Below are 15,354 nucleotides of genomic sequence, written 5' to 3'. Positions count from 1 at the left end.
AAAATAAGAGCAGTGCCAGAAGTTCGCTACCATACCTCGTCTCCCTATGGTTCCCTACAAACCCATCTCCAACCCTGTCCCATTCGCCATGTGAGGAATGGACTTATTGGGACCTTTTTCGAACTCAACCAGGGGGCATCAAATGTTGTATGTTGCTATCGTCTATTTCACCAAATGGGTCAAAGCCAAAGCGGCGAAAAAGATCAGCTCCAAAGAAACTAAAAAATTCTTCTACCATGATATTATTTGTAGGTTCGGAATTCCGCGGGTCCTCGTAACGGACAACAGAACTCAGTTTGGCAGTTCAACGACTTTTGTGGTAAACTCGGCATCGAACAATGATTTACCTTGGTCGGCCATCCACAAGCTAATGGACAGGTTGAAGTAACCAACCAAACACTCTTGTAAGGATTAAAGAAGCGTGTGGAGAACCCCCAAGGCTTGTGGGCAGAAGAATTACCAAGTCTCCTTTGGGCTTATAGAACCACCCCCAAAACTGCTAACGGAGAATCACCATTTAGCCTCGCCTTCAGAGTAGATGCTGTTATTCCGATTGAGATTGGTGCCCACTCCCCAAGGCTTGAAACATACAACGAACGGGCTAACCCCAAACATCTAAGAAGTAGTCTCGACCTTGTAGCAGAAATCAGAGAAAAGGCCGGAGTCCGGATGGCCGCATATCAATAGAGGGTCGCCCGATACTACAACTCCAAAATGAAGGAAAGGGCAGTAAAAACAGGAGACTTGGTGCTACGACGAGCAGAAGTCTCCGACCCTCGCAACTTGGGCAAGTTGGCTCCTACTTGGGAAGGACCCTACCGCGTCTCCCGCATACTCCAACCAAGGTCGTATTAGTTGGAGAGTCTGGAGGGTCACCCTATTCCCCGCACTTGGCATATCTCGAACTTAAAGAAATTCTACCAATAGGTAAGAATTTAGTTCTCTTTCATTTTATATGTTTTCAATAAACCTATGTGTTTGTCTTTGTCTTTGTGATATTGCAGCCATGTAATTCTCTCCTCCAATTAATAAAATCTCCTTTTCGATTCCCCACCCGTAAGAGCGACTGCTCCCCGACAATAATAAATCTCCAAGACGAACAAGCAACGAACTAAGGACGAAATTCAAAAAGATATGACCCATAAATCGATGCCCCAAGAGGCTCGGTAGAGAGTCTATCTCCTTAAAACATACGACCCATAAACCATTGCCTCAAGAGGCTTGGTAGAGAGTCTATCTCCTTAAAAGATATGACCCATAAACCGATGCGGCAAGAGGCTCGATAAAGAGTCTATCTACTTAAAAGATATGACCCGTAAACCGATGCCCCAAGAGGCTAGATAGAGAGTCTATCTCCTTAAATGATATTACCCATAAACTTCTGCCCCAAGAGGCTCGATAGAGAGTGTATCTACTTAAAAGATATGACCCATAAACCGATGCCCCAACAGGCTCGGTAGAGTGTATCTACTTAAAAGATATGACCCATAAACCGATGCCCCAAGAGGCTCGGTAGAGAGTGTATCTACTTAAAAGATACGACCCATAAACCGACGCCCCAAGAGGCTTGGTAGAGAGTCTATCTACTTAAAAGATACGACCCATAAACCGACGCCCCAAGAGGCTCGGTAGAGAGTCTATCTACTTAAAAGATGCGACCCATAAACTGATGCCTCGAGAAGCTCGGTAGGGAGTCTATCTGCTTCAAAAATGTAAACCAATATTCTATGAGAGTTGATAGAAAACTCACCATCACCAGCGAGAGGTAAAAACGTATCAATTATGTCACCATAAAAAAGGATTGCCACGAGAGGCAAACCCTTCCTTCCACACAAAAATAAAATTAAGTTTTTACAGAACAAGTTCATGAAAAAAGCAGAAAGAAATAAACTGGGTCCCGACCCTTAAACATCTTTCTCCAAGTTTCCTTCTGCAGGATGCTCGGACACAGGCGGAACGGAGGATTCCACTCTAGGAGATGCAAGTAGAGGATCCGCCACATTCGCTTCAGTCGCCTCAGAATCCTCTCCGTCAAAGAGCTCGGTCCCCGAAGGTCTCTCCAGCTTTTCAATAGGAAAGTCGGAGTCAATAGCCTTGACCTGGTTCCGACAATCAATGAACCCCTTGGGACTGGCGAAACTCAGCAATCGACCTAGACTGAATCTCTCCTTGCTGCGCAACCTCATTCCGTTCCTTCTCGAGGTTAACACGAATCTCCTTTTCTTGGACAAGTTCATCCTTAACCCTTTGAAGCTCGGCCTAGGCATTTGTATGAAGCTTTATCGCATCCGCCAAGGACTCCTCGAATATTCTCATATTCTTCTCCTGCGAATCCGCATAGTTCTTCACCTCTTTGGATGCGTGAACATAATGGGATTGGTACTTGTCCATGCGCCGCGAGGTATAGGATCAAATATCAGATAACTGTGAAAAGGGCAAGAGACAAATATTTGTAGGGCCTAAAGGACATTTAAGGAATTAAAAATCAAAATGCACACCTTCTTCGCCAAGGCGACCATGTCCTGGCTCAAGCCGTAGTGCGAACATTTTTCCATCTCCGCCAAGTCTTTTGGTAAGACACTCGTCATCACCGTCTCCACAGCCACCCTTGGGTTAGAAAGGGCGGAATCGGCGGTACCCACCTTCCAGTTAGGGTCGAAATAGGGCCCCTGTTGAACTGCCTGATCCTTTGGAAGGTTCACTGGCAGAAAAAGAGCTCGGGTCCCGTCACAAGCCTCGACAGGGAAAGTCTCCGGAGTCGCGACCGGGTCTTTACCTTTGAGACCCTGCCCCTCTACCAATTTACTCCTTTTGCTAGGGCTCTTCTCCTGCAACTCTGCCTGCTGCTTGCCTTGTGCGGATTTCTCCGGAGGAGCAACTTCCTTGGACCCTACATTTGAAACCGACCCTAGGGCCTTGTCTGCCTGACGCTTCAAGGTTTTCTCTCCCTCCTGCCGAGCTACTTCCTCTATTTTTACTCTCCATGCCTCCGCCGCCAAAGTCGAAGCACAAATACTAGCACCTGAAGCTTGTGCCGCCATTTCTGGAATAAGACCGAGGAACCAGTCACAATACAAATAAAAGGGAAGCAAATAAGAATGTGGGAAAGAAGGTCGGAAGAGGGAATCACCAGACTAACTCTCGTCAACACTCATCTCATATTCCTCCCCCTCTTCCTCACTGTCATCCCGAACTTCATCTTCTGAATCTACCACTACATTACTTAAGCCAAATTTTAGCAACACTCGTTCGAATTTGAAATCCCGAACGTCAAACCTTTCCTTTCGTACTTCTACACCCCTACCGACAACGTCGTTGGAAACCAGCTGACTCAATGTTCCTAAAGAAAACTTCAGCCCCATCTTCTCCTCGTTGGGCTCTTTCCAATCAAAGGGAAATAGCCACCCATCTATTTGAGGCGGCTTCACGAAGAAAAATTCATTCTTCCACCGCTTGATGGAAGACGGGGATCCACCCATGATCATCATCGTTCGACGCTGAGCCACATCTACCCAATCCCCTTTCATCTTCATAAGAAAGCACTTCCGAATTACATCCAAGGATAGTGGGGCCCTCACCATCTTACTTTTTACTATGTACGCCAGAAGACCCCTCCACCCATTTGAAAAAATCTGGGATGGTGCCAGGCCAAAGAAATTGAAAAAATCTATCAGAATCGGATGAAGGGGAAAACGAACGCCCGCCTCAATGACCTCCTTGTAAAAGGCCGCCTCCCCCTCCACAGTTGCTACCACATACCCGCTCGTTGGAAGTAGGGATTCGAACTTCATAATCATCCGGAATGTGATATTTCTACCGCAATCGCCTAAGATCTGAAGGTTGAAGGATATCTATTGAACTCATAGCAGTTTCAGGGTGATATGCCCTACCATGAGGAATGTGAGGCCTGTGAAGCTCCACTGACTCCCTAGCAAGACACCTAATCCAAACATCCATCGGTGCCAAGCGTGAATCACTCCTATCATCGGACAACACGGCAATCACGGGGGCATCACTCGGCACCGGCTCTGTTGCGCCTGGAGGCTCAAGGGGAAGAATCGGATCCACCTCTTCCCTCGAACGTGGTGCTATCCTTTTCTGTGACACTCCGTTTTTTTCAACCGCCATGCCATCACCAACTCTCTTAGCCCTAATTTTACGCCTCTTCGCCGACGATTGCTCCGACAGGCTCCCTACCTCTATTTTCGACTGGATTCGTGGAGAGGACGAAGATTCCTCCATTACCAAGGTGCGATATTTTGATTTTGAGAATCCGTGTTTTCCGACATAATTATTCTAAAGAAAATGAAATGAGAGGACGGGTTGAGAAACGCACCGGTGAGATCGGAGATCGGAGGGAGGACGTCGAAAAGCTCACCGGAGAAGACCAACCAGTGTCGGAAATACCGTTGAACAAGGGAGAAACCCGATCGAAAAATTTGGAGCTTCGACGAGAAGTTGGATAGGACGGAAAGTCCCACCAAAAAAAGGAAGATGATTCACTAAAAAAGGGGATTTCAAGCTGGAAAATCCAAAGTGAAATACAGGTGTGACAATCCAAGAGGGGGGTGAATTGGTAAATTAGAAATTTTAGGCTTAATTAAGGGGGATTAAAAGTTAATCCATTTAATTAAACACTAATTAGTCTAACCCTTGGTCAAATATGCATATCAATGAAAGCTAGGATATAGACTTTCTAATCATGCACATTTAGCTAACCCTTGTTCAAATGCATATTATAATGCTTAGGGTTTAAACAATTTAATCAAGTGCATTTACTAACCCTTGTTGAAGTAAAGCATAATCATAAGTAAGGTTAGAGATTACCAATCACCAAACGTGCAAGAGAAGGAAAGGAAGAGAGAGAGACAATGCAAACCACAATGAGGACACCAAGATTTGTAGTGGTTCGGTATCAACTTGACCTACTCCACTCTTCCAAGTTTGGCTCCTTGGGTACTCCACTATGGTGAGATTTCAAGCCTAATCTCGAAGCTCTTACAATAAGCTTTTTCATTCTCAAGGGCCAAAGCGAAGCCCATCTGCCCGAAGCCTTCAGTGAGGGAACAAACCCTCAAATGATGTCTTCACCTTTCTTGGGCTGAAGAGGAGACCCTCGTCTTCACCTTTGTTCACGGGCCGAAGAGAAGACCCTCTTCTTCATAATTCTTTTCGGGCCGAAGAGAAGACCCTCAATGAAGAACAAAATAAATTGAAAAATACGCAATGCCTCTTAATACGCGGATTACAACTTTGTAAGCTCACATTCACTCAAAAAAAATTCAAATGTAAAGCCCTATGGAGTGTCTCTTGATAAGATGAAGAAATGAAAGATCAAAGAGGTTTTTAGCTTTTGAAATAAAATGTTAAAGCTCAAAGAGAAATGGGATTTGATCATTCTCAAATGTTTAAAGCTTGTAGAGATAGGTTTTAATCATGTACATATAGAGTATTTGAAAATATGATCATTTGGGGTAAAACTGTAAATAATAAGCTTGAAAAAGTCAAGCAGAAAATGCCCCAACGGCTAGTTTGCTCGACCTCGGCGAGGGCTAACTGTTTGCTCAAACAATTTGGCTCAAAAACCTATCTCGGTTGACTGACCCACGGCGGTTGCCCGCCCAAACCCGTGATTGATTGTTCTATTTCGAAACAAACACATATCTGCGGTCGCTCGGCTTGACCCGGTCGACCGGCCCGATAAAATTCGAGATGGCCTAGATTTCCAGGTTCCATCCCGCGGTCGCCCGGCATAGCCCGGTCGACCGGCCCTGAGTGAAATTTTATTTTAAATTTAAAATCCAGGGGCTTTGGGCTATGGTCTTTGAGCTTAAGTCCTAGGTTTTCAAAACACATTTTTGGGTGTGTGTATGGTTTTCAAAGATGTAGAAAGTTAAGTATGAAAACCATTTTGAAAATCTTTTGAAAGTGCATTTAAACATAAAATCAAGAGGACTCCAAATACATTCTAAAAATAAGAACCTTGAGTCTTCTTGTAATGTCTTGGCTCCTTTGTACTTTCTTGGACTTCTTCGGCTTGTGAGTGAACTTCTTGACCTTGTCTCGGCTCTTGTGACTTGTCCTCCAATCTTCAATGCATGTTGAGGTACATGAGGTGTCACCATGGCATGTTCAACTCCAAGCTCCTTCTTGACACATGCTTAGGAACTTGTGGGATCTTCATGTTGAGCTTCTTGAATTGATCATCTCTGAATGGTGATGACTCCAATGTAGGTGCAAGCTCTTGGTTCCATTGATCCTTGATCCACAAGTCATGTGTTGTGAAGAGTTGTGTAATGGCGATTATGACATGAAATTCATGTATACAACACAACACCTTAAAGCAACACATTAGTCCATAAATGCTAATCAATTTGGTTTGCTAGCATCAAAACAAGAAGGTAAGGTGAATGATTAACCCATGAAAACCCTTGGGCTTACATTCTACCCCTTTTTCATGATGGCAAATAAATTGATTAGGGAGGTAGGAATGTTAATCAAATATATGAATAAGCATTTAAATATTATAAACATTAAAGCAATGATCCCCCTCACTATATGCACAAGTGTGAAATGATAGGATAAAGCATGTGGTGCATACAAAATATGGACTACCTAATCAATTCCCAAAACTCTCCCCCTTATGGCAACAGCAAAAAGGTAGGGATATGCAAGTGAAAGTGCAAGTAGGGTGTCAAGATGAAGAACAACTCTTAAGAGTTATTCAAAGTGTATATGATATGATAATAAAGCTCATAGAATGCTTATCAAAATATAAAACAAAGTAAAATGCATGATAAGCAGTTTTTTTTTTGTTCCAAAAGATATGTCAGTTAAGCACAATTTTGGGGGCAGTAAACCAAGTGAGTACATCACAATGATGTATATAAACATGAGTATGTAACCATTTGGCTCCACTCCTATTTATTTGTCATTGGCCCTAGGTGAAACTTATGGGCATTACAAGGCATAATGGTTGAAAAAGTGAGTGATTTAAACACTTGGGCTTCATTTGCAACTTGCAAGTAGATGAGTCTCTACCTGAGCAAGAATCTGCTCAGATTGATGACATTACCATTTAGGTTCACAAGTTGCTTCGAATGGCAATTTTCTTGTCATAGGGCAGACGAGTCTCTTCTTGAGCATGAACATGCTCAGAACTATAAAATAGCTTTTGAGTTCCAGTTGCTTGCCCTTAGAGGATTGAATATTTGCAAGTGAAAGCTCCCCTGACTATGTGCATCTAATTTAAATGTGATAGATCAAGGCGCACAGAACTCATGATTTAATTAATCACCTTTAACCATTCGGATTGCTCCATTCATAAGCCAATCACACTTTGAATATGAATGGATGATTATTAGACATAGAATACGAGTTTAAGGCAGATGGTCTAATAAACACATGGATAAGAGAATGAAATCACTGAGGTACATATCCATGGCAATCAAAGATCATGTATATATAGATAAAACTATAATGCTCCATATACATTATCAAAATGGAAGAATAATACCACATTGCTTTTATCACTTCAAGAAATGATAAAAGTGGTATTTGAAAATCTCTCTCTCGAAAGAAGTAAAACTGAACTTCTTTTCTTCTATCCGGGACTCTTCTACTGGTGAATGTTTAGAAGAGCTTAGATCAATGGTTGACCCTTTCTTCCATGTAAGGGAGCATCTTTTGACAAATCATTCCGGATGAGAGATTGGGTACTTATTTTAACTTTTCTCCTTCATCAAAGGGTCATCCTTGAGAGGATGATCATGAAGTGCACATGCCAGCCTTTAAACAGAGTCTTCAATTTCCTTAGTCTCTGTTCATCCTTCACTGTGGAAGAATGTAGAGATGGACAGAGGAAAATTTAGTACATCTACCATCATATTACATCTTGCATGATGGAAGGAGACAAGTACCACAGAGAAGCTACAAAGGACATATGATTTGAGTGGAGTCCTCCGAAGCTAAAATCTTGGAAGAGATGATGGGACATGACAAACTCAAATTTTTTTTAAATCATCCCTCTTCCAAGAAATTGTCATTGGCCTTTGATAATTCTTATAATGCAAGGCCTGACAATACACAATGGCTATAGATAAGAATGTAAAGGCACAACCATTGGAACTTATCATGATTAAAGATGTTCTTATCTTTAAGAGCATATGATAAGAGATTACTTCATAGGAGATAGGATGATCATCTCAATCACTATTCTATGAAGATGAATTCTAGAGATGTTTCAAACTCTAGAACAAGATAATTATCAATGGCAGAGATAGAAACATATAAATCTATCCAAGATAAGTATAATGCCTGAGAAAATATAACACTAAGGCACAGGCGAAGGGATCTTGTCAAAAGATGAGAGATGGTCTCAAATTTAAATAATAGGACAAGACCCAACTACAACACACATGGAGCAATGTGGCTCCACATGAATGTACTTATCATATGTGATGCACATCACACATCATATGATAAGGTGGATGGACAGACATTGAGCATGAATAGCTCTCCCTTTGTAATTGACTCATACAATGTATGAATCCAAAGGGTTATCCAACCACATAGACACCAAGGGATTTAAAGGTGAATGATTTTCAAACCACCCTTGGGCCACTAAAGCATGATTGCTATAGGTAGTCATATGATACCAAAAGAGGTGACAACCTAGCAAACCATGCTCCCCGTAAATATGTGCAAGTAATATATATGTATATAGCCATTTCAAAAAAAAATATATATATATATATATATATGTATATATAACACACAAGGCACATATGGCTTATTATGGTTAAGATGTTGGCTAAAAGCCAAAGAAATTAGATATTTTAATTAAAAATGAGTGTACACTCTCCATCTTACTAGGTAAAAGGACTAAGAGTACCAATTGAGTGATTCTTAAATTTAAGTTTACCATCTTTACAATGTTCCAGTAGCATACAAGGGAAAAACTATAGAATATATATATAATATCAATTAAGCACAATTCTATAGGACTTAGACATTATAAGAGGGATCAATAGAATCCATGTCTAAGAGAGACATCCATGGCTCATTCAATGAGAGCATTCATGGATAGTCTACCATGTTTGGACACACAAATCATGGTCCAAACATCTATGCCTATATCCACAAACCACCATATAAAAATAGGGCATTTAAGCACAAAGTGCAAAAGGCCCATGAAAAACCAAGATGTGTGGGAAACAAGTGTTCCCATCACAATGTGTTACATGATAACCACAACAATGAGAAATTGCCCAACAATGATACTAGATTCTTATCACATTTTCAATTTTACTCAATTGAGTTTCATACATTGAATCTAGACTCATTTTCGATTCTCTACACAAACAAAGATATTTATGTAGGATTGTAGAGAATAATCCAAGGACTTGTAGAGAATGTCAAGTGATGAACACTTTGGAGACATGCATTCCATAATGAACTACTATGACTAGATAATTTTATTTTAGTAATGAGAGGATATTCATTTTAGGCATTTTTGGAATACATCAATTTAACCCATCAAGATTTCTTATGCATTTAATGATAATCATTAAGCAAATAAGAATGGGTTTAAAGGACAACTAGGTGCATAAACATACTTACTCACCTAGGGCAAGAGATGTCTAAGAAAAGATTTGAGTGGATTTTCTTAGACATGGCTTTTAACACTCAATTTTGCTAGAAATGATATTCTTCCTAAGTTGAATATACAAACATCTAGGGAATGCTAAAATTGTCCTAAATAGAGTTCAAGAATGAAAGAAATGAACTTGAAAGATCAATTTGAACTCAAGGGAAAAATGATGGTTAATTTTTATAGAAGCACACATATGGTTTTCACATTTGAATTTTCTATTGTGGATTTTCTTGTGGATGCCAAGTGCACAAGTGATGTGATTTGCACTTAGATATGCTTAATTAAGAAAGATATTCAATAATGCACAAAAAAGAAATATGTGATTATTTAAGCTCAAAATTAAAAAGATATATCATTAAGCTCAAGAAAACTAGATACAAAATATATTCAATGAATTTAAAGTATCTAGCATGAATGTGAATGATATGACAATTTTAGCATAGCCCCTAAACTAACTCATTCACTAATTAGTTTAGAGGGAATCTTTTGAAACCCAAATCCCTTTGGTTCCATCTAAGTTTGTTTGTGAGAGTGTACATTTTCTTATCCAAACAAACTTGTTAGATTTCACAATTCCAAGCTTACACTTAGAATTGTGATGCTCAACTCTACCATAATAATTATGATTGGTAGATGAGGAGCAATTAGAATCATAAGACTTTGAAGTATGGTTATCTTTTTCTTCATGAAGTCTTTAATTCTTAATGGAAAGTTCTTCATTCATTTGTTATTCATTTTCACAAACATGTTTATATTTTTCAACAAGTTCAATGTTTGTGATTTCAAGGTTTTTAATTTCTTTCTCAAAGGCATTGCATCTTTGAAATAAGTCAACATTTTTATTTATCAAAAATATGCTCAATTGACTTAATGTTTCATTTCTTTCCAAACATTCATTTATTTTCAATTTCAAATTTTCAAATTGAATTTCGAAATCAGAAATTAAATGTTTGAAAGAAATTTTATTTGCAAAAGATTTTTCTGAAATCTCTTTTTGTCTAGAAATTGTATCATTTGAAAAGAGACAAACATTTTTCTCAAAAGTGTTTTCTAATGAAGTCCAAATATCTTTTGCATTGATGCAATTTGAAATATTGTTAAAAATATTAGGAGTTAAACCACAACACAATAAGATCATTGCCTTTGAGTTCAAGGAAAATAAATTTATACCACCTTCAGTGCATTTCCTTGAAAAAGAAATTTTCTCTTTAATGACATCTAAAATGTCATGATCTATGGATTTGAGATAGGCTTGCATTTGTGCTTTTCAAACTCCATAATTCGTTCCATCAAAGAATGGAGGAATTAGGGTGGATCGGCCTTTCTCATAATCCATAGGGATCGTCATAGATCTTTTCTCTTGTAGAATTTTAAAACTAAAAATCTCTTTAAGAGCCTAAGCTTTGATACTAAATGAAATACAGGTGTGATAATCCAAGAGTGGGAGTGAATTGGTCAATTAGAAATTTTAGACCTAATTAAGGGAGATTAAAAATTAATCCATTTAATTAAGTACTAATTAGTCTAACCCTTGTTCAAATATGTATATCAATGAAAGCTAGGATATAAACTTTCTAATCATGCACATTTAGCTAACCCTTGTTCAAATGGATATTATAGTGCTTAGGGTTCAAACAATTTAACCAAGTGCATTTACTAACCCTTGTTGAATTAAAGCATAAACATAGGTAAGGTTAGAGATTACCAATCACCACACGTGCAAGAGAAGGAAAGGAAGAGAGAGAGAGACAATGCACACCACAATGAGGATACCAAGATTTATAGTGGTTCGGTCACAACTTGACCTACTCCACTCTTCCAAGATTGGCTCCTTAGGTACTCCACTATGGTAAGATTTCAAGCCTAATCTCGAAGCTCTTACAATAAGCTTTTTCATTCTCAAGGGCCAAAGCGAAGCCCATCTGCACGAAGCTTTCGGCGAGGGAACAAACTCTCATATGTCGTCTTCACCTTTCTTGGGCCGAAGAGGAGACCTCGTCTTCACCTTTGTTCACAGGCCGAAGGGAAGACCCTCTTCTTCACAATTCTTTTCGGGCAGAAAAGAAGACCCTCAATGAAGAACAAAATAAATTGAAAAACACTCAATGCCTCTTAATAGGCGGATTACAACTTTGTAAGCTCACATTCACTCCAAAAAAAATACAAATGTAAAGCCCTATGGAGTGCCTCTTGATAAGATAAAGAAATGAAAGATCAAAGAGGTTTTTAGCTTTTGAAATAAAATGTTGAAGCACAAAGAGAAATGGGATTTGATCTTTCTCAAATGTTCGAAAGCTTGTAGAGATAGGTTTTAATCGTGCATATATAGAGTATTTGAAAATATGACCGTTTGGGGTAAAACTGTAAATAATAGGCTTGAAAAAGTCAAGCGGAAAATGCCCCAACGGCTAGTTTGCTCGACCGCGGCGGCTGACCGGGTTACGGCGGTCGCTCGCCCCTATCGGGCACCCTTTCATAAATTCAAATTTCTTACTGTCGCGGTCGACCGGCCACATGGCGGTCGCCCAGCGAGAGCTAACTATTTGCTCAAAATATTTGGCTCAAAAACCTATCTCGGTCAACTGACTCACGGCGGTCGTCTACCCAAACCCATGACGGATTGTTCTATTTTGAAACAGACACATATCTACGGTCTCCCGGCTTAACCCGGTCGACCAGACCGATAAAATTCGAGATGGCCTGGATTTCCAAGTTCCATCCATAATCTACCTTTATGGGACAGAGAACCAAAACACGGTAAAACAAATGTAAAGAAAATATTTGTTTTTGGTATTTTTGTTAGTTCTTTTTGTAATTTTAATTAATAATTTGTTGGACGAATCCTAAACTAGAAAGGGATGGAAAGCAACGTCTGCCCTTATGATAGAGAATCGGGAGACATCCCTGAATGATTTGAATTTGAATAGGATTTAGATACAGATCTAAACCTGACCTCGTGACGATAAATGGTCAGAGGTTCGATATCTAGGGTTATGACAAAGATTTGGCTGGGAATATCTTCTTACGAGAAGGTATATTCACAGAGACTTGATATTTCGAACGTAACAGGCCAAGAAATGGGCATTCCCTTTAAAGGAGATGAAGACAAACTCGGCAAAGTTCTGCCCCAGTTTTGATCATGATAGATTGGCTGGCAACGAGTCTAATCCGACTGAAAAGAGGGGGAGCAAGGCTCGAGTATTGTGCTCATAACGAATGGTTATGACAATCTTCGTACAAGAAGATGGGTTGAATTGCGTAGAGCTTCGTTGCCACGGAACCGATAGTGGTTCAAAAATGGATCTAACATCTCCGGAAAGATGGATTGGTATTGAGGGATGCTTACGTGAACTACCAACTATGGGATGGGAGTGAATCATGAATGAGTTCATTAAGCAGTTCTCCTATGAAGATGGCACTGAAACCTCTCGTCGGGATCTTCAAACCACCAGACAAGAACCCATGGAATCATTCTCCGATTTGGTGAAACGTTAGCGTCATAAGACAGCTCAGATGCTCAAGCGGCCCACTGAGGAAGATCAGATCGATATGATGCAGTAGAACCTGACATTGCCTTTCTAGCGTCCCATGGCCATTCAGAGTTTCACCAGTCTCAAACACTTCATTGATACAGGCAACAAAACTGAGGACTCTCTAGCTCGTGGTTGGATCAGATAAACTTCCCTTAAACATAGAACCACTCAACCTAAGAAACCTCCTGTGTCCAAAGAAGTCAATGGTGCCAAGCCTGCTCTAGAAAATTCTGAAACTCCATTTCTCTGGCAGCAAAGTAATGCTCATTCAAGACCTCCTATTGTCAATAGGACACTTCAGGAATTCACTCCCTTACCGGCTACCCCCACCACCATCATGAAATTGCTTCTTCCAACCAAGAAAATATTTCTACTTGCACCCCATCCACCTCGCAATCCTCTACCCAGAACCTGGAACAACAGAGATTACTTCGAGTACCATCAAGGTAAGGGATACCAAACTGATAGATGTCTTGCTCTGAAACATGCTATCCAAGACCTTCTAGACAAAAAATAGTTCATCCTCCTGTCTGGGCCAAATGTCAACACCAATCCTCTTCCAAATCATAATCCTTTGTTTCCCACTACCAGTGCTATCTTCACCGAATCTCTGCAAATTGATTTCTTGTCCCTAATTTGCACTATCAAACCCTATCCATGGGGAACCGATAATAATAATTACATATGAGAAATTGGGGAAAAGAAACCATGCCCTCTTGCCATTTGCACAGACTTCGATGAAGAACCTTATGTTGTAGATCTAGTTGAAGCTGTAATAGATGAAACTCTGTTCGTGCTATCATTAGAAGATCTCGAAGTTAGTAATCTTGAGACCTCAGAAGTAAGACATCTCACCAAGGGTGGTAGAAATTACAAACCCCTAGAGTTCAGGACAGACGATCAGGTCGACATTGTCAAAAGAAAGGTCGTTGGCACAGAAGTGGATTAGGATGATCTGAACATCTTCAGGCAACTCAGTAAGACCCAGGAAAATATCTCATTATGGGGGTTATTGATGGTTTCTCTTAAGCACAGAGAGGTCGTCTTCAAAAGCTTGCAGACTTCTCAAGTGTCAAAAGACACTACCCGAGCAGCTGACCAATTTGTTTGCAGCGGTCAGCGCCTCTACGGCTCTCTCATTTTCAGACCAAGATATGACCCTCGAAGGAAAGAACCATTCCAAGCCTCTCCTTGTTACTGTGCTATGTAATCAGAAGAAGGTACATGCCGTACTCATGGACAATCGTTCGGCCTTGAACATCTATCCACTGAGCACGGCCACAACTATTGGTTTTGGTCCCAGTGACTTCACCCCATCTGATGAAGGCATCATGGCTTATGATAACTCCAGACGAGATATAGTTGGAACTCTGTCTACTACTATCTTTATGGCCAGTGAAACCTTTGATGTCGAATTCCAAGTACTTGACATCAAGTCATCCTTCAACTTGATGTTAGGAGGACCTTGGCTTCACACAGTAGGGGTTGTTCCTTCTTCTCAGCATCAAAAGCTCAAATTCAAGAAAGGTAGCAGAGTTATCACAGTTCGAGGAGATGAAGACTTAGAAGTTGGTGCTATCTTATCTGATCCCTATGCAAGTCAGCTGAAGGTAGTGTTTACCTCAATGGGTTCCACCTCGATGTCACCCATATCAGCTGGGAACAAGCCAAGAAAGAATTGGTTCCACTCCCTCATGATATCAATCCTGTTGTGGCCACTATGCTCAAAATTAATGGATACATCCCCGGAATGGGATTAGGACGATATCAACAAGGAGTAGTCCAGTTGATGATCTACATTTCCCTTCCAATGTCGGTACAACTGGTTTGGGTTATCGCAACACATATCAGGAGGAACAAGATATGTACCACAGTCTAGCCCGAAGATGGTCATACAGAAAAGCTGGTGAGGTCATACCTATGCCAGAAATCGAGCAAATCCTGAATGGTCAGTTTTGTTGAGAAGGCGAAGACTTCCTTTACTATGGTTTCCCAAAGTGGTCTACACATCCCATCACGGGCGAGCAAGTTCCTAGGTTCCAGATTTTCTTTGCTATGGGTTAGCCAGGTGAAGAAGATGACATTTGATGGCGAAAACAGTACAGGCGTGTAGAGACTTTGAAGTTTGATTGGGCATATTACCTTGTGACTTCCTTCAATCTTCAA

The sequence above is a fragment of the Tasmannia lanceolata genome, unplaced genomic scaffold (genome assembly GCF_043159265.1).
Source record: "Tasmannia lanceolata isolate RefF3 unplaced genomic scaffold, GAP_Taslan_0.1 ptg000018l, whole genome shotgun sequence".
Taxonomy (NCBI): Eukaryota; Viridiplantae; Streptophyta; class Magnoliopsida; order Canellales; family Winteraceae; genus Tasmannia; species Tasmannia lanceolata.
The sequence above is the reverse complement of the archived record's forward strand: the minus strand, read 5'-3'. Positions refer to the sequence as shown.